Consider the following 27,753-nt stretch of genomic DNA (forward strand, 5'->3'; position numbering starts at 1 on the left):
AGTGGTTGTCATCCTAAAACAGAGGGCATGCTAAGGAAGGTTGACTTTGGGCAAAAGTAAATTGCAGAAAATTTGGTAAGAAAAATATTGGCATTATTTTAGTATGTTTGAAATAATAATATAAAAGAATGTTCTTCAGGAGGTCTCTTTCCACTCACAAATTGAATGTGAGACAAAAATAATCATGAAGGCAAATTAAGACACTTCCCCATCTTTTTCCAAAGTGTTAACTTTTTTTTTTTTTTTTTTTTTTTTAATGAACATTTAATTAGATACTGAAAAAAAAGAGGCAAACAAACTAGACCCCAGCGACTCAATACTGAGCTTTGTGTATAAAGGAAACTTCATGAAATGTGAATCAGCTTAAATAGTTCAATTATTGTCCATTGCTTACATGTTTGAGAACGAGTGCAACTGTTTGAAATTGTTTAAGTAGTTAGTAAGGTGATCGTAACATTTACCAGCAAATGACATAAATCCAGAATTAATTATAATGGCTTAAATGGTTAAAAAGAAAAGGGATCATTGGTCCCATGGTTTATTGTGAACTGTCAGGATAATGGAATTTTAATCAGTCCGTTTATTTTAGGAAGGATTAATTGCATGGCGTGATGCAGAAAATACAGTGACTAACTTTGGAAACCGAGCCGACTGCGTAATTTTATTAAAGCGGATCAGTTGTAGCATCTTAATTTCCTTAGACATGTTTATGGGGAGCCATTTGTTTTGTCAAGATTCTTTCCCAACTGTTAGAGTCACTGGAAGTGGATGTGTTTGCTGAGCTCATTGCCCAGGCTTCAGTCTGTCCCACCTGCTTTGGCCCTGCTGTTCACCAGAACGTGGGTTCGGAAGGTCCCTTTGGGATAGGTTTGCATGGAGCTCCTCAGAGCGGGCCTATGGCCATGTATGAAGGTTTTCTGGGGACTTTCACTGAAAGAATGGGGCCTACCCCAGATGTGCCTTCATTTTCCTGGTGCTTCCAGGGAATTCAGATGGTCTTTTCCTTGCGATATGACCCAAAGTTGCGCTACTTGTGGCCTCCCTGACTGACTCATGTGGAGATAAATAGTTTAAATACTGTCTAATATGCAGATAGTTTGAATGCTGTCTAAGGCAAAAGCAACAATTTGAGACTAATAAATTATATGATTTTTGTTTGTTTGTTTTGCTTTTTAAATGATGGAGATTAAGACACCCAAAGAGATACTAGAAAGATCTTGCAGCTCTGCTATATATTTTGGCAAAATATTTTTTGCAGGGAAAAAAAAATATATGCTTCCCTCACAACTGAAAATATTTCATGTTGACATTATAAGGTGGAACCTTAACAAGGGATGCGATGGGAGAAGTTTCACTGGAAAGTTGCTGCAATTTTCTTGCAAATACATTCAAAGGCTAAAAAGTTCCAAACCAAAGATGAAGTTTCAGTTCACCTGCACATATTTTTTGCTGAATAATTATTTGCTGGTCAGGCCCATTCTCTCTCTCCTTAATATTGCCTTAGCAAGAGAATTACAAACTACGGTTTGGTTAGCTTTTTTTTTGCCTTATAAAACAAAAGCTTGGGTACTTTATATTTTACTTGTACTCTAGCCGAATCCACACTCCTGGGAAGTTGCATGTAGGAATTTTGGTTAGGTGCTAATGGTTGTGCCGCACCTTTACTTTGTTTTCAGTTGCTTTTCTTTTTATAATTAGAGGGAGACGAGGCATTTTAAATAACTTAATATCAATACAGACTGTCCTTTCCACAGTTATTTGTTGTTAAGCTATTATTAGGCTGTATTCGTCAGCTGGGCTAAATTAAAAGTTGGTTATGTGGTAGAGTTTTACTGGTGTGCTAAAATAAAGTGACAAAAAAAAAAAAAAAAAAAAAAAAAAAAAAAAAAAAAAAGGAAAACATGGAAACGAGGTTTACAAGTAGCATCAATTCTCCTTCCTTTTTCCTTTGAGGAGAATGGAAAGTGTGATGGTGTACCTGGCAAGTAGTTGTCTACATGAATATTTCAAAAAAAGAAAAGAAAAGAAAAGAAAAGAAAAGAAAAGAAAAGAAAAGAAAAGAAAAGAAAAGAAAAGAAAAGAAAAGAAAAGAAAAGAAAAGAAAAGAAAAGAAAAGAAAAGAAAAGAAAAGAAAAGAAAAGAAAGAAAACAGAGAAAAGCAAATGTTGCTGTTTTGTCTGAGCTACAGAGGAAAAATAATTCTTACAAGAATTCAGCAACGATGAGCTTGGGCTTGCAAAGCTTGTTGGGCTGGCCCTAGAGCATATGTCAGCACCTGTGGTGGGGTTTCATCCCTCACAAACCTGCCTGATGGATGCTGCAGTTGCTTTAGCTCCCACTCTATACCTTCGCGGATTTCCTAACAACTAGAAATATTTCCCAGTTCTATTTACAGAATTAGAAAGAAACGAAATTCTGCTTGATTATAATTTTAAGAATTCATTTATCTATTTTTAGTTTGGTACCCATGCCACTTGATACACTTGCATCTTAAGTTACTCGCAGCAGGCACATTTTCAGTTCAAAGACTTTTAATTGAAAGATTTATATTCTCTGAAATGAATGTTGGTTTGCATACAGAGTTAAAAGCTCTACATATTTCTATCTATAAATATTAAATTCAGATATGCAGTGAAAACTAATGAAGTTCCTGGTTATTTACTACAGCTGATCAGATTCCTTCAAGACTTGCAACTGCTTTGAAACAGCACTTATATTTTCAGAAATTGTATATCAATTTCTGGTATCAATTATAGAAATCATCTAATCTGCTAAAACGTTCTTTGTATGGAGAACACAGTTCTGACAATCTGAAAAAGAAAATTCTGTTTTTAACAGGTAAGCTGGTTTGTCAGCTTTATTATCTGTGGTTTATAGCTCATGAAACTGAGAAACAAAGAGGAGAAAATGAAGATAAAAAGCAAAGAAGGACGTAGGATTAAACCTCCATGACTCCAAGCTCCTCAATAAATCCCCAAGTCCATGGAGTGCTGTGTTGTACAGCAGTCTGGGACAGTACTGCCTGCTATTAATATGAATAGAGCTTTGTCCCATACGTTTGGAGTTTCTTTCTCACCACAAATGTTTTGAAAAGCAATTAAGTTATTTAAAAAGCAGCCAACATGCCTACCAGTTAACAGTAGTTAACATTTAAAGTGAATAACTATTACATGTTATTTTTTGAAAGATCAGACCTTAATATTGATATTGATATATTGATGGATATTGATACTTGCATAACATGAAACTATGTTTTTATTTTAATATTACTTTGGTATTCAAAAGGTCTCTATCCTGACTCAAATTAGTTATTTGCATTTTTTTAAAGTGAGAAAGAGTCAAGCTCGAAATCCCACTTGAATTGAAAGATTAGCTTTATGTTCTTGGAATTTCAGTGTGATCTAGTATGAAGTGGTAAAAACAGAACCAGTAATCAATTATCGATATCATTTTTGTTTTTATTAACAATGACTTCTTAACACACATGTATATTCTCACATATATATGCACATACACATATGCTTAGCATTCAAGGAATTAAATTCCCATAATCTGCAGTATCTGTCTCTGACTTGGAAGGATCTGGATGAGCCTGGTGCCACCATCTCCACACTTGTTGTCACCCTGGCATCTTGTGGTTTCTCATGAAGTGCTGGTCTTTGCCAAAATGTGACACCAGTATGGTGGACATGGGCTCAATCCAGTCTGATAGATAATGGATGGACTGGTGTAGAATGATAGAATAGCTTGGTTTGGGAGGGAGCTTGAAGCCCACCTTGCTCCATCCCTTGCCAGGGGTAGGGACCCCCAGCCTGGCCTTGGGCACCTCCAGGAATTGTGCACACACAGCTCCTCTGGCAACCTGGGCCAGGGCCTCACCTCTCCCATTGTGCAGAATTTCCTCCTAACATCTAATCTAATTCATGAGTTTGTTTCCAAAAAATCCCTTTATATATATATATAAATGTAGATTTTAGTAAGAGATCATTCCTTGTTATTGTCAGGCAGTCATTCCCTATGTACAGAGCACACAACCTCGGCCACACTGATCACAAAAGCCAGTGAAAGTACAGCTATGGGGAATCAGGGCGGCTGGCTGACATTTTCTCTTTCTTTCTCTCTCTTTAAAATAAAATTATTTGTTTAGTTTGAAAGACAATACCCGGCTGGGCTACAGGGAGTGCGCTCACTGAGCTAATGCAGGCAGCTGGCATAACCACAATGAGTGGAGCTGCACCCTTCCAGGAGGAAAAAAGGCTCGGATGACAATATAAGTTACTCAAAACAAATAGCGATGAAATGGAGTGGAAGAGAGTTCTCCACTTGAATTACTATAATGTTCCATTTATAGTTTCAGGCTTCTCAGAGGCTGTGATTATAAAACATTGGCTGGCATCTTAAAAAAAGGAAAGAAAATATTCTCCTGGAGGTAGAGAATCTAGATTATCAAGTGGATTTTTATTTGATATCAATAATAAATCACTACTGGGCTAATTTTATTGCAGCCAGAATGTAACGTACACCCATCCGCAGGGCTGTAGGGTGTGCTAAACTTAGACTGCAAGCTCACTTCTCTGTGCAGCACCTTACACCACCGGATCCATGCCTGTGATGAGAGCTCCGGGCAAAATAGCAGCATTACCAGTAACAGCAAGAGTACAGGCAAGGGAGAAAACAAATCATTGTACAGTGCCCAAATGCTGCATGAACAGAGCACTGGGGTGGGCTGGGGGCTGGTGAGGTGGTGGGTGATGAGCAAGGTGATCACAGAAATCTCATCTCTATGCCTTTTTTCCCTCCTGAGGCATTTTGACCTTTGAGTTTCAGGAGAACTGTTTGGAAGGAGCAGGAGGGAAGGAGCAGCCCATCTCACAGCCCACAGGGGATATTTTTGAAGGGCTGCAGCTCTGCAGCAGTCACCGGGGCTTCACCGCTGCCTATGCTGTAGGGCGGTCAACTCTGGGCAGGGAAATACAGAAATACAGTCCCCACAGCTGTTTGCTTCATGAACTTGAGCCAGACCTGTGTATGTGTGTGTGTGTGAGAAAAGTATTCAAAACTGGGTGAGGAGAGGTCCTACCTTCTGAGGGGGGTCTGGGTGTTTGGTATTTTCTTCTGCCTTGAGCTGAAACAATGGGTAAAAATGCTAAAATACTTACAAAATTCAAAACCTGACAGCAAAGGTATATGTATTATGTCAAATGCACTATTTTCATTTTAACCATTTTCTCCTGGGGGCCCTTCAGTAATGATAGTGTTTTACCTTGGTTCAGATTCAAACCAAAATGCTGCTTTGGACCAGAAAACAGGGCCAATTTTTGATAGTAAGATGATGAAATGGGACATTTCAACAGCTTTGAAATACTGTTTTACCTCCGGCATATTTCAAATGAGGAACCTTGCTGCAGACAAACCCTCTGCTGCAGTTAGGTTGGATCTCATTAAAATGGTATCTCCCCATTAAGAACCACTTACTTTTGATTGTTCTGGTTAGTTCTGATCTATTCTGCCATGGGAATGATATTCTGACATTTGGAAGGAGCTGCTGTGAGCCCTGGGGCTGCCAAACCCTGTCCCTTAGGCCACACTGTACAGGACAGAGAAAGAAGGCACAGAGCTCCCAGGGTGATTATTTTTTCAACAAAAGAAAACACTCGGAAGGTAAATGTTTGAAAGAAGTGGTCATCCAAAGAGAAATGACAAAGTGGTTGCTTTGGTTAGAAACAAAACAAATCTCAACTGCCACATTTTTTATTTCTGTCAGAAACGCTGTTCGAGGGAGAGAAGTGAATTGTGTGGAAGCAAAAGAAAATAGAAACCAAAGATGACGAGAAAAAGAAGGATAAGAAATCATCTGAGGATAGATGATAATAAATGACTAGGAAGGCCACTCTGTCATGAAGAGTTGGTTTAACGTGCTCTCTTCCTGCTTTGGTGTATAAAAGGTTTTTTGTCAGACGTGCTTGACTAAAATCCCATGGAAACATCCTTAGCTGCAGCTCACAGGATTAGTGCTGATTTCCATCACGTGGAGCCTGACCTGAACGCCTTGTGCTGGTTTGTGGCACGACAGCTCCAGCCCAAGGGACCTCGGTGCAGCCCTGGCTGCCCTGTCCGGCCTGTGGTGACCTGGTCCTGCCTCAGCTCCCGCAGGCACCCCAAAGGTGCCATGCAGCGTCTCAAACGCCCACATCTGTCGTTGTGTCTGAGGAAGTGAAAAAAAAAAAGAGGGTGATGGTGGATGGAGGTGGGCAGAGAGCTCGGCAGTGCTCGTGCTGGGCCCCTGGCTGTCCGGGATGGGGGTTCTGGGAACAAGGGGGAGGCTCTGGGAGCTGGCATCTGCACCCAAATTCCATGTTGTAGCCATGTCTGTAGAGGGCCTCCTCAGACCATAAACTAAAGCTGCATCCTAGCTGCTGAGGGTCACGCTGCTCTCCCTCACCCTATGGGAAGGGCTGGCAATTCAGTGTGTCCTGTTCCTAATGTTGTTTTACTGCTCCTGCCCCAGAGAAATGCTAGCCCACCAACACGCATTCATCCCACTTAGATCCCTGATGTGATGTTAAACGAGACCCAGGAACAGTCCCTCCATTCACCTTGACAAATTTCAGATCAGATATTTGGGGGGGAATGGTGCGCAGGAGCTCCCACAGCACTGCTTCACCTTTCTCTCTTTCAAGGGATGGGGTGGGGGGTGAGCCAGGAGAGAAGGGAGAAAACAGAGCATCTTCCAGCAGCTTTTTGACAATGTTTACTCAAATTCTGCAAACTTATCAGATGGAGAGGGTGATTTAAAGCAACCTGATGGTTTGCTCGGGACGGTGGTCCCCCAAGCTCAGCAGCGCTTGGAAGTGATGCGTCCCCTCCCTGCACCACGTTCAGCTGTTATTTGCTGCCAGATAAATAGCGTGGCTTCTCAGCTGGAAAATCCGACATCAAAGGAGTAGCAACACACAGCTGATCTGTGCTGAAGCTCTGTCAGCTCAGGCCGGCGGCTGACGGGAGCCATCCCCTCCCTGCTGCGAGGCTGGGGCCGTTGGCAGCGCTGCTGGCCCCGAGGACCCTGGTGCTGGCCACGAGGGGCCACGCTTCCCTCCCCACGTGCAATCTGTGGTTTGCTCTCCTTGGCCGTGTTCCCCGCAGCGCTCGCAGTTACCTGCGGAAACCAAAAAGCACCGGTCTACGCACGCGGCTGTCTCCATAGTCCCTGTGTAGACAAGTGGAGCCAGAGGGCTGATCCCCCGGCCCCAGCACACAGCCTTCCTTTCAGCACCTTCCCCTTACACAAAGACCAACTTATCCCACCTCTTTTTTCCCCTCGCTCTCCCTCTGTCTCCGCTCCCCATAGCCCTCGCAATGAAAAGCCCTCCACGCGCAGGCTAATAAAAAGTCCTGTGCCACCTCCTCTCCCCCTCCCTTCCCATCCAGAGCGGTGCTGCCAAAAAGGAAAAAAAAAAAAAAAAAAAAGTAAAAAAAGGAAACAAAAAATGGGTGGGGGGAGTAGGGAGGGTGAAGGCTGGGGAGAGTTAAACCTGGAACTCATTTAGCAAAAGGGACTTTAGTTAACAAGAAAGTTACCCATCATGAACTGCCGGTAACACCTCAAGTGATCCTAAATCCATTACCCAGAGACTTAGCCCTGGCTGAGTTTGATTTTATGAACTGTGAGGCTGCTATGTTGAAAGTCTGCAAATTGGACATAAATTGGGCTGCAGAAGGCTGGGGAACTGAAAGGGTTGTGTTTTGTTTTTTTTTTTTCTTTTTTCTCTGCTGGTGACGTAACAGGAGACTTGGCTGCAGACTCTTACTCCAGCGAAGAAGCTGTCAATGAGATTCTCCCTATCCCAAAGACAGAGCTCAGAGTGAAAACCCAGGAAACCTCAATCTTGTGATTTTTGGTCCTGTTGCTGCATCACCTGTACAAGGATGGGCAACTGGCTGCACTCACCCTGCTTCATGTTTTGCCTTGTACACCTTGTGGGTTTTCACTCTCATTATTTGTGTGGTGTCTTCATCACCTCACTAAGTTTTGTTTTCATTGTAGTTTAGTCTTTAAAATTCTGTGACACAAATCAAACTCTAACCAAAGCAACTGGATTTGGTGAAATACAAAAAGCTACTCCATTTATTCTCAGAACTGGGTAGCAAAGACTTCACTATAACAACAGAATGACCGGGAAGGGTCAGTGCCCCAGGGGAATGTTGTGGTTTTTGCTGCTCTGTTTGAAATTTGGGTTGCTACAAATGCAACCTCAGTGCATAATATTTTATCATGTATAATCCAAATCTCACATGTTTCAGGGAACCTTTAATACATGGAAACTTCAAACTCAGCCATGGGTAATCTTAAGTCCTCAGACAATTTATGTAAAACCAGTTGCCTAGGTAGGTTACAACAAGTTGCAGCAGAGGTGGATGAATTTTATTGGGAAAGACAGCAGGTTGCAGGGTAGTCAAGCCACAGGCAAAAGACCTGCGTTACTCTCAAAACTGCGGATTTCAATAATTTTTCCACTTGTTATTATCATTTTGTTATTGCAGAAAACTGTTCATTTATCCATAAATTGTATTTAGTGATGATGGTGCCTTCTAATTTTAGGTAGCCTAAGAAAAATGAAGATGTCATGATTATGGAGGAAAAGTTTGGATTGGACATTAAGAGTCCTGTTCGCAAGCAGAATTTCTGTGGCCTTCACATTGTCAAGGATGATGACCCAGCTGCAGTGGGAGGTAAATTCCTTTTGGTGCCTGCCCTGATAACTCAAGAAACCCATGGACAGAACAGGTATGAAAATTTGGTTTTTCAGCTCTATGGCTGAACTAATTTTTTTTTTTTTAATTTTATTACTTGAGTTGACTTGAAACAAATGCCTTTCGATTCCAAACTGAGATAGAAAATAGAAACGAGACAGGAAAAAAAAGTCCTTGCTCTGATTTAACCGTTTGTTTTATTGCTGATGCTTTAAAATTTAAACAAGTTTTGAGACATGTTTTAAAAGTGAAAAATCAAGATGCTTTCTTCTAAAAAAATATAATATCAAAGAAATATCACTGCAAGATTGCATTTTTAATCAGATAAACTGTTTCTTGAACTCCTTTCAGCATTCAGGACAATTGACTAAAGACATGAGTTTGCAAAGACATAAAATCAGTGGGTTTCATTTGAACTTAAAACTACTTTTTATCTTTAAATTAAGCATGTATAGAGGTACCTTTCTAGATGAAGAAGGCATACCCACCCCATGTCAGCACAGACTTTTGAATATTTAATTTAAAAGATTAGCTAACATAGTTCTTCAAGGTACCTTTCTCCCTCTCTCTTAAGTCCTCGAGCCCTGATTGGTACCAATTTTGGATATTTTTTTGACCTGACATAGCATAGCACAGCACCTTCTCTGTTATTTGATAAGTAAAGGTAACACTGTGAAACACGTGGCTAATTTTACCAGCAAGGTGGCAACAATTCAGTATGTGATATGTGAGGGCAAAGCACAGGCAGTTCATTTGGGTAATTTCTTAGCCTTCTGGCTTCTGCAATGTTTCTTTAGGGGGCACTGAATATGAGTGATTGAGTGAGAGAGAGTACGACAGAATTAGCACACACTGGATCTTTTGACCAAGGGGGGAAAAAAAAAAAAAGAGAGAAGAAAAAAAAAAAAAAAAAAAAACACAAAACAAAACAGTCTAATGTTGGTCTAGGGGCACGTTCCCCTAGGACTTGGGAAAGAAAAACACCAAACCACGTTAGTTTGGTGCACCTCGAGCAGAGAAGCACATTCAATTAAAATCCATTTCAACAAAATAAAAAGACACTTAATCTTGGATCAAAAATAACTACAAAATAGCAGGCAGCACCACCCAGCCTGAGCTGCGGTGGCATTTCCAAGGCAAATTCAGTTTGCTGATACTGTACCGCGAAGTGTGCTTCTAGGAAATTGCTGGCTATTCCCTCTTTGAGTTTCCAACGCCGTCTGCGAAAGGCTCCTCTTAATGAAAGCCCATGGGTACCTCCTCAGAGTCACCTGATGGTGCCATGTAGAATTTGCCAGTTTGTGTGAAAGGCATGCTCATGTTTGCCATGTAACCTAAAGACAGGTAAAATTGCTCTGCTCTTTGCCTTTTCCCCCTTATTTTCTTTCCTTTTCCTTTTCTCTCTCTCTCTCTCTTTTTTTTTTTTTTTTCTTTTTTTTTTTTAATTCTTGTTTCTTAATCTATGCACTCTGTATGGAATCCTCTCACCTCTGATACAATAACTACAAGGATATGTGATACCTATTTTTAACATCAATGTCTTGCAGAATGTCTGTATGAGAAACCTGCTTGTGCCTTAATAAGATCTGGTTGCTGTGCTGGGAAAATTAAAGCCCCGATTTTCAGCTCATCCCTTCTGTTTGCACCTGCCCGTCTGTGAGCTCATGTAGTATTATCTGAGATCTGCAGTGATATCTAATTACTAAGCTGTCCTCCAAGGACTTACATTTCTCTGCAGTTTCTGATTTCCCTGCAGCAACAGCAGACACATCCCCAGCACTCTTCGGGTGACTCAGTCAGGTCTCAGCAGCCTCCCTTTTCCATCACCTTCCAAGACAACATGCTCACCATGTCTCGAGGTGGTCATGTTGCCTTGGGGTCCCCCAGCTCCAGCATGGACCCCTGCATGGACCCCTGAGGCACCTGACAATTGTAAGAGTGTCTGGGATTTTCAGATTAAGTTTAGTCCGACCCAAACATAGAGGTTTGGGGATTGCAACTCTGCATTTAGTCCACAGAGGTCCTCTTTATGCTGCTAGGATCTCTACTGAATCCATCCCAAATTATTTTCATTCTTCTGTACAGTACAGAAGAATGGGCTTTGGGGAATTAACTACCAGACACGCTGAGCATCTGTGGTTTCTTCTTACAATAGATTGAAGCCACACAGATTGTCTGAATGTGGCTCTAGCACCAACTCCACTGCGGTCTGGAGCTCACAATGCAGCTCGGAGGAGTGGAGTCACACAGGGCAGCCCTGCTCTTCGAGCTGCACACTTAATTTTAATGAAGGGGAACTCTGCTTCTCTCCAGCTCCACAGCCAGGGTCCTCCTTGCATGCAAGCTCAGGTTCCTGATTTGCTACCAGGAGGGCATAAAAAAGTATTTAAAGATAATTTATTCTTACCGAGCAACAATAGCAATAGTTAATCTCTTATATTAAAACTTTTAATGACTTAGGGGACTTATGAAACCATCGGAGCCTGTTTAATGAGGGCCTGCTCTGGCCCACACTTTTGGAAGCTTAAATCTTTAATAGAGCAGAAAAGAAATTCACAACAATATTTTGGGGGACTGTACTAAAATTTATGGAGCTGTTCAGTTTCCAGGACTCCTGTTCCTGCTGGGCAATGCTCTGATGATGTATTACAGTAACATGTCATCAGGGCAATGGAGCTCCATGATGCATTACAGCAATAAGTCGTTTGTAATACATCATTGGAGCAGCTGCTGCCCCGGATTGGGAGTCTCAAACAAAAATTAGGCAAGCAATTCAATGAGCACCGACGGCGCTTTCTTTCTTTCCCTTTTTCTTTCCCTGTCTCCAGGTCCTTCTCTCCTTCTCACTCCCAATCTCTTCCTGCCAATAGCAATTTGCTGGTAATTTATTCATTCTGCTTCTCCCATGAAAATTCCTTTCTGGTGGAACCAATTGAGCACAATGTGCTGCACCCCAGGAAAGCATTGCGAGGAAGACGAGGATGACTGTAATGAATTAGATGTGTAATCCCTGCAGACTGGTAGCCCAGGTCTGACAGTGACCGGCACCAGATGTTTAAGAGGAGACAGCCCATGACGGCAAGTTGACGGGTGTAGGGCAATGTAGGTCTTATTTCACTATTACTAATTAAGAGTTAATACTTAATCCCCTATCCCACCCCACCCCCAGTTGCATCCTGTTTTTACTTCTCATATTTTTGTTAACGATATTAACAATTCCATCTAATCCAAGAAAAAAATATATCCAAAATTATTTAATAAATTGGGGTAAGTTCTCAACCTCAGTAATGTTACTGGACAGTGAGGTCCACAGTCAGACAGTGCCTGTGGCTTTACAGAAATTCCTGCTCCACTTTTTGTTTCTCTATGCTTCATCTCTGCCTTTGGACCTCTTTTTTCAGCAGCAGATTTTACCAGTTGGTCTTTGAGCTCCCCATAACCACTCTTCTTGCAAGTGTAACACAAAGACAAGCAGTAAGGAGGCTGAGCTGGACTGGCACTGCATGAATGCTTTGCCAACCATCTCCTCATCACCTGAAATAGCTGGATGTTCCCAGAGTGAAATAATCTAGAGAAATACTGTTTTCTAGACTGCCATAATTCCTGATTTCAGGAATCTTTAGCAAAAACATTGATCTCCTTTCACTTCTTTGCTTGAAAGCAAAAAATGTTCTGGTGCCAGAGCTCAGGTAAGGAAATGTGTTACTGGAAGTAGCCACGTAGCGATGGCAGCCTGATGGCATCCTGAGCCCTGTAATCTTGCGGGTGGCTTTCTAAGCTTTCCCCCTCTATTGTGCTTGCCTTGGCCTTCTACACATGTGGCAAACAGACCTCTGGAAACTCATCAAATACACTGAAACAGCCTTTTTTCAGCCTTGAAAACTCATTTCACTCTGTTCCTCTTCTTCTGTTTTCTTTAGAGAGGGGGCCCAGGTGAAATGTTTGAGACCTGACTCTTGCTATTTCCCAAGCTCAGAGGTACTAAGAGTTGGCCAGGGTGATGTTTCAGTTCATGACAGAGGAAAAAAACAATTGGGACCAGATGTAGTCCCTGATAGGGTGTCTGGGTATTGGATCTAGGATTAGGACTTTGCTCTAGAGCTATCTGTTGTTCTCTTCAGCAGAGGTTAGCTTGGGAGATATTATAATGTTCAGTGGGGAACCGCTGAATATACTGTCCATACTCACACTGCAGTTTGTTTTGTTTCAGGGAGTTGTTTTGATTTTTTTTTCTGTACTACTCTTTTAGTGTCTAATGTTCTGCACTTATTAAATCACCCTGCACAGCAGAGAAAAAGAGAGGAAAATCACATCCATGGGTTGTTACAATGCATGAGGCATAACCAAGTGCTTCAAATCCTTGAGGGGATTACTTCAAAATCACCAGGCCACCTGGAGTTTCATTATGGCTCTTACAAACAGGCTTTTAGCAAGAAGGATGAGGTGGGGGGAGAAGGGGTCTTCTATTTAAGCACTGAAAAGAGATAAAGTTCAGAGAACTGAACAATGGCTTCCAATGGGCTCAGCCGAGTCAGCTGAGACCAGGGACTGGAAAGGATTAATCAGAGCGAAAAATGTCAGCTTACAACAAAATCTTTAGCAAAGTGTCCAAGCCACAGAGCTCAGCAGAGACCAGTGTTAGTCATTCTCTAATCACGTACTACTTTTTCCCTTGCTTAGTCTGTGAGTCAAGAGTTTGTACTTGAATCCAAGTCTTCTTTGCAATATCTCTGCCACAAGCTGTTCCTTGGCCCTTATGTCCCATCTGTAGGAGAGCCCCTCTCTTGCTCCTGTGTTTTTTCTGGCATATTGGCTACCCCATGCACTGTCTGTCACATTTTCTGCTTTTGGTTAATTACATAGTACATATGTCTTCTGAAGTATATTGCATCTTTGGAACAGTCTTACCTTAGACAGAGGAATACTTTAGTCTTGATGAGTACATTCAAAAGCTCTATTGCAAACTCTACAGGGTAAGTTATAACCAAGGGAGTCTGGCCCTGCTCACTTGAAGAAAACCTGTTGTTCAGCACAGTGCTGGGGATGCAAGCACTCCATGATTTTTGGACTGATGCAGAGCAAAGGTTCCATCACTCAGTTCAGCCGTGGAATGAATTTAACATTTTGTCCTGCTGCAATGCAATTTATATCAGAAACAACTAAAATCCCCTTGTTCTGCATCATGCTCTCAAAATATTGAATAAAGAAACTACAAGTTTCTACAAGATCTTAATTTGCATTATAGTTCATTCCATCTGTAAGACATCAGTGCAGTAATATGCACAGTATCTTTAATTCAGTCTATTCTTTATCTCCTGAAATTTGCTGTGAATCTTCTCTGAGTTTGTTAAAATGATTTCTTTAGAAAGCAGCTTTTGGCATAGATCAAAAACTGTGCTCATTCTATGTCAGTTATTTCTTTATGTTATTAACAGGATGATCCTATTGATAGTCAAGTGCTTTGTTCTGCTGTTACCTAGAGAAGAATTAAACTCTCTGCATGTTCCTTAAAAGCTCAGTTACGAATGGGATATAAAAAGCCTGCTAACCAAACAGCAGGCTGGCCCTTTCTCTGGAGGCAGCCACGGAAAGGAGCTGGAGAACTTTCTACCCAAAGCTCCCTGGGACCTGTTTTCAAAATAGTGCACGTAACGTATGTTCACAAGGCCCTTTTATAGCTCTGCTGTCTTGTGCAGTAGGGAGCCGAATTTCCTGTAGCTGCTTAATGAGAAGCTTAGTCACTACAGAATGCTTTCTGAAGATTGTTTTCCATGATATACTGAGCTATGAAAAGGAGGTTTGGAGTCATTAATTCATTTTTACTCCATTAAATATGTAGGAGACTTCGTTAAATATGTAGGGTTTGGACAATCAAATATTGTCAGGGTTTGATTTTTCACCTCAAAGAAAGCAACACTATGATTGCAGTCTGGTAGATCTACATGTACAATTAGGTATGAAAACGTAGCTGGTCACCTGCACACAATTGCCATGATTGCATATATCAAATTATGGTAATTAAGGATGACAGCTTCTCTGAAGTTGGAAGGATCTCTGTGGTTCACTTAAAGGGCCCCAGGTTTTCCACAAAGTGCCATGGTGAAAGTTGTACATTTTGTTTGTAATAAGTCTCCCCAAAGCTAAGACTCTGAATTGGATATCAAGTCTTTTATCTAAAATCCATTCTGAAAGTGCATCAGTTGATCCAGTAATGTAATCTATGCAAAATAGGTGTGTGTGTGTTTTTTTTAAGACATCTTCTGTACTTCTCCAGATAGACACACATAGCTTTGTTTTTTTTTTGTTTGTTTTGTTTTGTTTCATTTTGGTTTTCTTCATAATTCCTTAAAGCTAGGGGAGGGAGTGGAGGTGAGAGTGTTAAAGCACTGAGGATGAACAGAGCTGTTGGAAGTACTGGCACCCAAATGGATTGACAAACAAAGGGTTGATTAGGTCTGAGGGACAACCAGCAGTTTTGATTGGATCTTTTTGCCCTTTGAAACAGTTTTGCCAGCTTTCAAAATTTATTTTATTCACATTATAGAAAAGGTCTTTAGACATTAGGTCTTTTATACATCTTTAGAGTAACAAGTAAGCAAATGTATTAAACCTCTTCATGTATGAACTCCTCCAATACCTCCTCACTCCTTTCTCTTCACATAGACATATAGCAATAAAAGTCTTGAAAGAACATAGGAATTTTTGTAATATTTTGCAAAATTGTAATAAGAAATCAGCAGGTAAAATCTTCTAGCTTATTATTTAGGAAACAAATAACTGGCTATGAGGATTGCCTTGAACGTCACTTTCAATTACTTTTAATCCTAGGTGGTGAAAGAACAGATGACACATCTGCGAGATATGCTGGCACTATTCTCAGGCTTTGCAAGAATAATTCAGGGTTTCCAGTTCAGGAATCTTCTCTGTAGGATTCTATTATGTATTAACTTGACATAACTTATAAATATATACAGTAATTTTTATGCACTCTCTTAAATAACCTGAAACTTTTACAGAATGTTTACTTGCAGGCCTAGAAAAGAAATCCTAAAAGGGTAAAAAGAATTGCATGTGATCTTCAACTAGTATATGACAGCAAGTTTATGCAGGTGAAAGATGATTGAAGATCTAGAGATGAAGAGTGTATTTCTTCTCTCTTTGTGTTGTTCTTTCGTAACCATTTAGGAATTTTATTCCCTTGTATTTTTAGTGGAATTACTTGGAGTGGGGAATCCTGAACACCACGTTGGGAATGCTGAGGTCCTGTTATACTGCTAATCTCCAACATTTCACCTCCTTAGAAATGAGTAGCAGAAGTGCGAAATGCACATACTAGCCCTTGCTGACTGATTCCTATTACACAGACAGAGGATTGAGGCCAAAAAGTTTATGAATTCAAATTCAGGGAACCCTAAGGTGACTAGAGTACTCTTTTTCTCTGTCTCAACTTTTATCATGTAATCAAGGATAAAAAATATGCCACCAAATGCCTTTACTGTGGATACTGGAATTCAAATCCCTCCTCACGAACTTTTCTGGCTTTCAACTGAATGCCAATTTGAAACTATTAGAAAAATAACTAACCTAAGAATCTACTTACGCATTTGTTCTGTCACTCTGTTAAAAAAGAACAGCTGAACAAATTATCAACATTTTGTGAGGATTAGGAAAATTGATACAGGCTGACTCACTGCATGCCTATATAACCCAAAGTAATGTTAAAACCCAGGAAATGAGACGGGGACTGGAAAGGCTGAGAGAATTATTGTATTATTGTAGCATCCTATAATGCCAGATTATTGAACTTGGTTTTCCACTGCCTATTTATGCCCTTGTAAATGTTAGAACATTCTTGCTCCAACCTGATAACCATGTTCTTGTGATGAACTGATGGTTCTCTCCAAGACCTCTATTCCTCTTCAAAAACACAACTTCCATGAAATAATCAATTCAAGTTGTATATGCTAAATATCAGAAATCAATTACAAATTAAGCCATCATTATAAAGAGTCATATCAAACTATATTTAATACAAAGGCATAAGTAATAAGAAATTTCAGCCCTGCCAGTAAATATAGGAGCAAGTAAATGTATTTGTGATCTTCACGCTGAGGAACTTCAGGGAGGGAGAATAATTTCCAAAATATTCCCCAAAAATGTATTTAACACTAAGGATGGAGCAAGTATCTTCCTCACATTTACATCTGAAGAAAAGAAAAGGCCCATGATTACAACCCCTGGTGTTAACTTGCCATATTTGAAGGGATGAAATCTATATCTGCATTTTGCCCAGAATAGGGAATTCTCATCCAGGATTGTCTTTCGTCTTCATTTCTCCTTGCCTGTATAGCTGCCTACAGTAGCAGAGCTGCAGAGTATCTTCCAGTAACCTTCTTGTTGATAACAGGGTTACAGTCAAGACAAGCTCCTGGAGAGTCTCACTTCAAATTTTCTATGTGAGTGACGTTATTACAATTAGAGAGGAATCTGACCTGCAGAGCTCACTTTAGAGGCTGCACTTGTGTGATTTCTGCTGGTAGCTTTTACATCTAGGATTTTGGATCCAGATCATTAAAATTTTCTTCACCTTCTCCATTTTGTCAGTGGAAAGAAGAGAACTCTACATTCCTCCTGCCCCATTCCCCAAGGCCAGGAGTTTCATTTTAGCCCCAAGGCAGGGTGAATGATCAATAAAACCGTGCTACATCTGCCTCAGACAGAAGGGACACCGTGCAGCCAGCCAGTCCCTGGCTTTGATCGGTGGCTGAGCGCTGCCAAAATCTGGGCAGCCCCCGGGCAGCTCCAAGGAGCCCTTTGTGGGCATTGCATGTGGGGAAGGCATCACCTGTCAAAGTGAATGGCTGCAACCTTTCCCTGACCATGGGAGGCCTTTTGATGCAGGGGGCATTGATAATTAGGGCCTAATTGAGTGATTAACAGCCCCAGCAGCTCGTCTCTTTAAGGGTACGTGAGGAGAGCAGGCAGTGGTCCCCAGCAGGTCCTGGGTCCCTCTGAAGCCCTGGTTTCTCCTGCTCTGTTCTCCCTGGCTGGGCTTGTTCTTAGATCAGGCTGAATGCAATCTTCATCAGCAATGTGCAGAGCAAGCAAAATCATAGAAGGTGATTACATTTTCTCACGAGTGCTGTAATCACTTTCTCTAAACCACTATTGATAATAACTGTTGCAGGACTAGGCTCCCATTTGCCAAGACACATGGTCTCTGCAGGCAATGAAAGTCTGTCTAGATATACTGAACTTAATTAACTGAGTTTGAAGAGCCTATTAAGGCAATATTAAAAGAAGCCTATCTCAGCAGGCCCTCACAGTGGGGAGACACAGCAGAGCTTTCAATTTAAGACTTATTGCAAAGCTATCCTGCTGCCCAGCTCCACGGTCTGCCTGGGAGCTGTTTAATAGACTGCTTGGGAGCAGGGTAAAAACGTTTACAAAGAGATCGGGGTAAGTGGTGGGGATATCAAAGGAAATCAACCTGTAATATATTATATGCTCACTTTGTGGATGGGGGAGGAGGCGATATATAAATGGGGAGATTATTCAGCACTGAATGAAACAAATGACAGCATGGACATGCTTAAAAATCTTAAAATAGGGCTTTGGGAATCCAAAAATAAGCTTTTCCTGAGTAATTTTGGCATACTGTGGTGCACAGCAGTTCCTTACTAAAAAGTGCAGACTTGTCACATAAAATAAAATCAAAGAAATACTTCCTGCATCTCTCCTACTTTCCTCTCCTCTTCCTCCCTCATGCCTCAGTTAGTGACTTTTGGAATCCCTTTTTTCTCTCTACTTCTTGAGAAAAATAAGCGTCATCACCGCTCTGAGCATCACTAGTGGGTTACATTTTCAGCTATAGGAGAACAAAACAAAGCTAAGTTCTCTATTAACTGACTTATGAATAAGGAACTCTGTTTTACAAACAGAGGTTCCCTCAGGCCACTATTTATTATAGGCCACTGAATTGCAAAACTACAGTAAAAATAACAAAAAAATAACAGAATGTGTTGATTTTGCCTTAGTACAACCTGCAAATGGAATGGTACAAAAGTATAAATGTAATACAACGCTAACAATAATTCCTAGCTTTTATGGAAGCATTTTATTTATTTAGAGGACTGTCCAGCCAGTACATGTGATATTGTGAAACCAGTATTTGCATTGAGTTGAATGGTATGGACCTGAAGTCAGCATGAATCAAAACCTTTAGGCCCAGGGGAATGCTGCTGGCCAGCCCAAGGCTCCAGCTCTTGACGTCAATGGGCCATTTTCAATCGTTTATTGAGATGGGGAGGTCAGTGTGAAGTTGTGATGGTTGTAGGAAGAAGCTTGAAAACATGACCTGAGGTTACCCAGTTAATGAGGGAAGAGGATTCAAATTGTTATGATATAAAATCGCAGGGTTTTTAAGTGAAACAGTCTGTTTAAGGGGTTTAGGTGCTTAGGTGGTAACAGGTTTCCATCTCCTACTATTTAGTGCATGTACCAAGCCTAAAAGATGTGGCTCGTTTCATTATATAGGGATCCTGTCAGACAAGCAGTAGTCTTTAGAAACTTGTAAGATTAATTCTTCTAATTCATTGAAGCCACCTTGGGATGGGGGTAATGGATGGTAATTTCTGCTTTGGGCCCATCAGCCTCTACAGCATCCCAGCTTGTGCTGGAGAAGCAGCAGCTGCCTGGGCAGAAGGGGATAACTGCTCCCATTTGCCCTGGAAACAAGAGGGGAAAATGTTCAGTTTAGCTTTCATAGGCTGACAAATTATTTTTCACTCTGCATGGGAGGGAAACAAAAAGGCAGTCTTCTCCATTTGCCAAACTCCACCACCTTTGCTCGGGGTGAACTTAAGAACCCCAAGCATAGGGGGGAAAGCTGTGGAGTGAGCAAAGGGAGCAAAAGCTGCACAGGCTGGATCAATGGAGAGTAAGCATTTCCAGAATGCCCTAACTCTTCCCAATTAGAACAAAACCAAAATTATTATTTGCATGAATAATGTACCGTGTGTATGTTTACACTGCAGTTGTTCCTAATGCTTTATTTTTATACAAAATAACAAGGCTGTAAAGACCAGAATCCTTAGCCAGTTTATTGCAGTAACTGAATTAAAAATAGAAGATCCTACTGAAGAATGTCTGCTCAGTGCAACCGATGTATAATTGTGTGTGGCTTCAGTTTGTTTGGCATAGGAAAACCCAGTGTAACTTGAGAATTCATTACGAGAAAAGTACAGGACTCCTGCCATCTTCTAATGGCCTTCTTACAGCTTTAAACGCAAAATTTACAAGAGAAGTCTTAAAGAAATGACAGGAAAATCTGAGAAGATAACGAAATCAGACAGGGAAATTAATAGAAGCCTTGGGTTCTCTAATCCACAATGATTAATATCTTTAAGTTCCATGATCCTTGGTTTCCACTGGAATTGATAAACTACCAACTGTGGCTTCTCTGCTTTAAATCAATACAAAAATTCTGAGTTGGCCTTGCTGGCCTATCTGTCATCCCTTTTCTAGCTGAAGGTTACATGTAATACTTACTAGCTGCAGCAGTACTATATTCTACTCTTTTCAGTTGCACTTGAATTTCTTCTTTTAAATTTTAATTGTAGTGCCCAGAAGGAGATGGTGTGACCAACATTTGAGATGCTAATCAGTTTTCAGCATCTTGCCAAAGCCAAGAGGTTTAATGACATTTTTCCAAGTTTTTCAGAGCATCCACCTCTGAAATATCAGTTGCCTTCAAGGCATCTCGGGTCCGGTACCGCAAATTAATTACTGCTTTAGCAACTCTTAGTTGTCTGCAGGAGTTCAGGCAGTTCATGTGAATCAGGCAGGCATATGGGAAGGGTTGGGTGCTGTTAGGTTCATTTTTTGCAGATGTGGAGGCTGAGCCATGGAGAAGTGAAGTCCCCTTCTGCAGACCACAGAGCTGCTGAATAGCAGAGGGGGGTTCAAACTCCTCAGCTCGGGACAGACAGATGTCTTCCAGGCATAAGTGTGCTGGTGAAGAAGCTGCTGAACATTGCCTCCAGGCTGGTGAGCATCTCCCAGCCTCTTCCAGCAAAAATGCCCCCAAAAATACCAGGGAACGAAGGGTACATTTCCATGAGCAGCTTTGGTGACAGAAGGTGCTAACTCTTGGCAGGGGAAGGAGGAGGCAGCTGGGGGAAGTGATCGGTTCCCCTGACATGTGAGGATCAGAATGGGGATGTTTGTCTGCACCCATTGTAATCTGGGGCCAACCACAGGACCTCAAGGGAAACCTTGCCCTTGTTCATCAGCCACAGCTCGCACTGCAGGCAGGAGGATCTGGAATGAAAGCCTCTGGGATTTTTGGCAGAGAAGCAAGGCTTGCCATCTTAGCCCAAAAAGATCCCAACCCGTGTATTTAAAATGAAGTGCAGAGCAAATCTGTCATGTTTAACTCTAAGGAAGAGATATTCAATACCAACCCTGGCACTTCAGGCTTGAGGATGACGAAGGAGATGTGGCAGGAAGCACACGGGTGGGTTGCCCCAGGGACAGAAGGAGTTAAGGGCTGCAGTGAGCCAAGGTTCAAGTCACTGCAGGTGTTCAGTTAACAGCAACTGGCTCCTAAGCCCAGTGCATAAATAGCAACAGGGCAGCTGGATCAAGGTGGAAAGGCTTAGTGCTGTGCGGGTGAGGCCAGGGTGATCTCTGCTTAGCAGGGCTGTGGATTTTGTTTCCATCTGACTGTGTTATCAGGGCTAACTTCTGCTAACTCTGAGTTAAGAGAGCTCAGAATTCTGAGCTTACGCTAGAGAGAAAATGTACTACATTGTTACTGAGCACTACAATTTTACTGATGTCTGCAAGTGTGAATCTCTTGGGAAATGAAGGGGATGGGCTCCGAGGAAGCAGGAGCTAGAGGGTGTTTGGCTGTACCATGCTGCACATGGCAGGGCCGTTCTGCTGCTTCTACAGGACTTGAGACAGGGCTTGCCAGAGCTGCAAAGCCTTTTAAAATTGGGACACCTGGCAGAGACCTGATAAAGCTGAAAAACTATGGGAAAAGGACAGTCCTACCCCTTTGATGGGTCTGTTCATCAGGAAGTCAGGGCTCAGCTCCATCCTGTAATCAGGTCAGGATGTCTGCTGCACGGTCCTCATCGCAAAGCCCTTCACTGCTTATGTTTCCTTCGGTGACCAGACAATTTAGTCTGAGACTTGCCAGCAGGCCCCAGAAAGCTCCTGGGACTAGATTATTTGGGAATTATTTGCTGGCTTGTTCACATTTGCAGAGCATTGAACCAGTTTGTTTTCCAGTAAATAGCATCATGTTATTCTTCTCTTTTGAGTCTGAAATCTGCAGCACTGGACTATAAGCGTTCCTGTTAAAAAGCAACGTATAGGCTCTGGGCTTTACCAGAAGTCTGTCCATTTTGCTGTTTGTTTAAAAAAAAAAAAAAAAATAGAAAAATTGTGGGAAAATCAAGAGGAGAAAATAGAGGTGGTGTCACATTGCTGCTTAACTGAAAAAAAAAAATAAAAAAAGAAGAAGAAATAAGTATATTATAAAGCAATTCAGATGTGTGCTGAATTACAAACATAATTCTCTGATCTTTCAGACTTCTGTTATTTTGTAGAAAACATTACTGAATTGTCTTTAAATGCATGTTGTGGGATAGAGGTATCTCCTATCTCCAGACAATACAACTACCCTGACATTTTGCCCTGCCTGAATATTATCTGCCATAAATGCAGCCTTACCTTCAGTGCTTGATGCACGCAATTGTAGAATGTTACAAAACGGGGTGAGCTTATGGGTCTGCTCTGAAGTAGAATCTCTGAACAGTGACCATTGTAAGCAGGGTTTCTGTTTCAATCCTTACTTTTAAAAGTGCCGCCTCCTTCTTTGGAGAAAGAGGAAAAATACTGCGCCTTCCTGTATTTTTGCTACACACTCCCTTCCTCCATTTAGCTGCAGTCTATTTTCCTTCACACTTATTTGACATCATGGAAATCCAATGGATGCCAATAAATTATTATGGTATATGTAGGAGACGTAGGTGTTTCTGCCATTAGAGCATTAGATCGCTTTCCCAGTTCAGTTCTCAGAAGAAGCACTGCGGCAGACCCAGCATGCCTGCCAGCTCCTGTGCCTTCCAAGCTCGTGGTGGAGCACGAGTTACAAAGCATCCTCAAGCTCACGTCTCACGTAACTGGCATGGTTTAATGCCGTTCCTGCCTCTTGAGGGGCTGTCAGTCATTAATATTTAGATCTCTGTTCCCTAGTAATTGTTCCTCCCAGATCCCTTCATAGAAGGAAAACTTGCTAGTCTGGAAAATGAACATGTCATGATGAGCTGCCTTGGGTAAATATATCTTTTTTGTTTTGTTTTGTACGAAATAAGCCCATAATTCAGACATATGTTGTGTTTATTTTTGAACATGGTTTTTTGTTAGTGAATGTGCAGCTCGACCTTACGCTCAACAGGAAAATGTTTATCCAAAGAGTTAATGCAGATGAGTAATCTGGGGCACTCCTGCCAGTTCTCGGGTGGTGGGATTCCCGTAAACAGCTAGACACTTTGAACTTATGGGTTTTACTTTATGTCATACTCCAACCACTAAAACAACACGCCACCATGGAGTTCTTCCCTGTTGAACCAAAACACAGATTAAACCATGGAAACTTAAGCTGAAAGTATCATCTGGGGGGACCTCCTGTTCATCATCACACCCCCTTTAATTCATTGCTGTCCTGAGATAGGTGGTGAAGTGCTGTTGTCACTGTTTGTATGTTATTATGGTTTATTACAACACTGGTAAAGCTGTCCTGGTTCAATGTTGTACCTGTAGATGTGGAGGTGTAGAAGTCATAATTGAAGACATGTGAAAAGGGAGAGAGAATTGATCGCGAGGAACTGGAGGGTAACATTTGTGCCAATAGATTTCCTTCTGGTTCCTTTCATTGGAAATTTAATCTTGAGCTGTTTCTTCCATATCTCCCTTCCCTCTGAAGTGCCTGCTCTGAGGGACCAGGTATTGGGTTGGTGGATCAGGGCTCTGATCCTACACAAAAGTTTCAATGTCTGCACAGATCAGCATTCACCCTCTCTTATCTGTTTGTATCATTAGTACTATCTGGTAGTCACTTTGAAAGCCTTAATTTAAAAAAACTTGTGTTCATTTGTTGTAGGATATAATTACACATGCATTATACATTCTCTTATATCTACTTTTCCAGGCAGTACTAAAAGCTCAGTTCTGCCTAGTTGTTTGTGTTAATCGTGGTCATGGAGTTTATATGGGATCTGTATCAATAAAGCTCTTGCAGATTTTCTGTGGGTGACAGGCAGCTGTAGTACCTTTGGATAATTGCTCAATATCAATACCATGTGGTATTATTAGACTGAAGTATCCAAGAAGTAATAATAATATGCATCACATATTAAGGACATTACATAATCATTCTATTACACTGGCATGAGTCACTGTTAAAATGCCCTGTATATCTTTCAGGGTGGATTAAGGATACAAGCCACTGGGTATCATGAAGGCTGCTACAATGCTCCATAATGTCTCTAAAATGTGCAAGGTCTTTTGGAAACAACTAAGAAAAATAGCCTGTTCTCATATTCAGTAAATAACTTGGTCACTGGGGAGGTCAAGAGCTAAAGGCTCACATCCAGGTTGTGGATTAATGACCTGCAAAATATCGGTTTAAAAATAGGCTCTTCTTCTACTTAAAGACATGCAATAATGAAGCATCTCCTACCATTCCTTACTTGTCTTTTCAGACAGAAAAATGGGGCTTACGCTGGATGTACAGAGCTGAGTTAAGTAGTGATATAATGCACACTATGTAAATCATGGGCTAGTGGCACTACACCCTGTTTCTTATGCTGTCAGGATGTGGCACGCAGGACCAGAAACATCCAGGAGTCATTCTTTATGTCAGAAACAATTGTGAGTGAAAAGGTTGAGGTGCGCGTGCTTGCTCACAATGTGTTTACATTGGTCCTACATCCGATGACAAGTTATAAATGTCCCCGCAGTGGACAAATTTCCATTGCAGAAGGGGAATATTTATTATGAGATTAAAAGGTATAGAACGGTGAAAGGGAAGGCAGAAAACCAACCTGTCCCGCGCTGGGAGGATCGATGAGGTGACTTAGTCCTGCATGCTTTGTGTTGTAATGTCCTTGTATGTACGCCCACGACTAATGGACTGGGCTGGGCTGCTGAGAGTCGTTTTTCAGATAATTCAGTGTCTTCAAGTTTGCCAAGATGGTTTTGCAATATGTTAAGAGGCCCTGAATTTAAAAATAAAATAAAAATCCCTCTTCTAGCTCTGCTTCTTTTTCTTGTATTTTTTAATGAGGCTAGAAGCCATGATGAAGGGGACTATTTTGTGTCTCAAATAGGTGAAGTGGAGGCAAATTGAGAGCAAATCTCGAGAGAGAGCTCCTCTCCTATAAGTTGACTAAAGGATGAAGCATATTCTGCTTTACATAGCCATGCAGATATGTCTCCATAACATTACTGGACTGATAGCTTTGAGAATGTTAATGCACTAAAACATGGTTTGAGACCATTCAGCAGCTGTGAGCTGGTATCACATATTTCCATCCAGTTAGCTCTTGTTTGAATGTCCCCTTCTCAGCTAGAGCAGAGGGAATCCACTTGTTCTGTGTGTCTGTGATGCAATTTACCATTTGGAGGCTGATTGCCACTTTGAGTGGGTTTTTGGTTGGCTTTTTGCTTTACATAATCATTTTAAAGCATGGAGGATACATGAGGTGGACTTTGGATCTGGAGATTTCCCATGCCTGTTTGTGGAAGGCACCTTCTCTGTAATACAGCAAGGATCAAGGCTCAGAGCAGGCTCCCTATGAGGACAGCACTGGCTTTGCAAGTCCACTGTAATTTGAGAAACATGTTCAAAATTGTGAAATGCTCTCATTTTTTAAAGATTGTGTTTTCATGCCTTGCTTCTGCATAAAGACTAAAAAATTGCTTTTCCTCTTGAGGGAAAGTTGAGATCCACTTACAAAATATCATTAGACTTGGGATGAAGTCAACAGAGCTGGCAACACAGACATCCTATTGCTGCCTCTACAATCACTTTTTATTATTTTTTTTTCAGTAAATGTTTTGCCATGGGTAGAGCTTTTGTCTGAGGACTGAGACCAAAATTGCAACATTAATATATTAGCCTAACTAAGAGCAGGATTTACTGGAAAACCTCAGTGGTTTTGTTCATCAGATGTGAGAATGCTGCTTTCCGTGTGAGACCTGTAGTGATTTTAATCCATCTGTTATTTAAGGTGTAGCTCTGAGGAGGGCAGTGGAGCAATGTCGAAGCACATCAGCTGCAGGTAGAGCTAGGAGTACTGAATACGTGCACAGTTCACATTGAAACAGGTTTCATCTGATGATGAAATAGGGATGGACAGAGGAAGAAAATTAGTGCACATTCTGCTTAATCAATCTGGCAAATAATGCACACAAATGAAGTCTTGGAGAAGGGGCTGAACAAGTTTCCAGAGGAGTGCACAGGTCTGGGGAGAGGACACATGGTCTGGGGGAGGTGGCTGGCAGGCACAGAGGGCAGCTCATCACGTTCAGCTCTGCTGTCCCTACCAACATCCCTGTTCCCAGACTGTTTGTTTTTCCTATCATTCCTCTCACTTCACATTCTGGAAGAAGTGAGCTTTGTATTGCATTGTTTCATCTTTATCATGAGCTATCATGTAGTTAACCAGAAGCCTGGTAGCAGCTTAATTCTGGAGATCAATAGGTTGCTCTGTGTTTCCAAAAAAAATCCTTTTATTTTGCCATTACTGGTAATAACTAATATGAGTAAGGCTAGCATTGTGTATTATAGCCAAAAAATAATAAAAAATGTAAAATTATTTGAGGATCACATCTTGATGGGTTTAATAATTTAAAATTAAAGCCACATGAAAGTGTGGGACAGTGGAGCTAAATGAACTGTGGCACTTGGAGGCGCACGAATGGGGTCCCTATTATTCACTCACGTGAGGTTGTGAGCCAGTGTTCAACTTCGAATTTCGGGTTTGAACTAATGAAACCCATAATGCAAACATTGAGCTGAAGTGGCTTAGTTTCATCAAAACCATATTTAGTGTGCATGTTTTCCACCTTAGCTTAGACAAAATTCACATGAAGCCTTGTTCAGCCTGGCTTGAACGTGAACCTCGGCAAGTTTTTCTAAATCCAGCTAGGGATGTTGTATGCTAGAAAAAATCTCGTATAGTTGCAATACAAATAGAAAATAAAGTGGACGTGCATGGAGGTTGTGACATGCATTTCCATATCTGCATTTCACCAAACAATCTATTTGGACTTGGGGTTTGTTTTTGCAGGTTCCTGTTTACAGAATGTTTTCTAAAGTCCTGCTCCCTTTTGCATGGAAAGTATTCATATAGGAAATAATTTTATTTATTTGTTTATATTCCACTAACCACATATGTTTAAACTCTTTGAGATACTTGAAAAAACAGGATGTTTCTTGCTCCAGCATCATTCCTATTAATACATGTTCTTTCTCAGATGATGTCAGAATCATCTGTTTATGGCGTAATGGAGATTGTTACATCCAACTGGTAAACACTAAAATGTAGGTTTAAATCATATCCAAATTTTTCTCAACTAATATTAATCCAAATGAATTGGATGCCAGCCTCTTCAAAAATACTTTCTTTTTTGTTCTTGGCAGTGTTAGGGTAGCCCTGTTTGAGGCTATCCCAATGACAGTAACTCTCATGGAGTTATGTTTAAACCTCTATTTTATTTTTAATAAGAAGTAAATATGTGAGAATGTTCGCAGAACCAGACTATTGGACTTCTGGAGGTAAAAGTGAATAAGGAAGAAGTTAATTTCTTTTAAAAGTGTAGTGAAATGTGTAGATTACAAAGAAAAAAATAAAGAAAAAAAAAAAAAGTTGATAAACTTAGCAAAAATCAGCATATGGAAATTCTGTTTTATTTTTGGAACCT

At 41.1% G+C, this 27,753-nt stretch overlaps 1 long non-coding RNA gene across 2 annotated transcripts in view; it reads left to right on the top strand.

The window, feature by feature from the left end:
* LOC311420874 overlaps positions 1-27,753 on the top strand; it is a 101,145-nt gene that overhangs the window by 60,630 nt on the left and 12,762 nt on the right. For both annotated transcript variants that reach the window (XR_014684580.1, XR_014684581.1), the window contains exons 2-3: positions 7,786-7,977; positions 8,600-8,785. This is a non-coding gene — a long non-coding RNA (uncharacterized lncRNA). The remainder of the gene's footprint in view (positions 1-7,785; positions 7,978-8,599; positions 8,786-27,753) is intronic.

Source organism: Aythya ferina (genome assembly GCF_964211825.1).
Source record: "Aythya ferina genome assembly, chromosome: 18".
Classification (NCBI taxonomy): domain Eukaryota; kingdom Metazoa; phylum Chordata; class Aves; order Anseriformes; family Anatidae; genus Aythya; species Aythya ferina.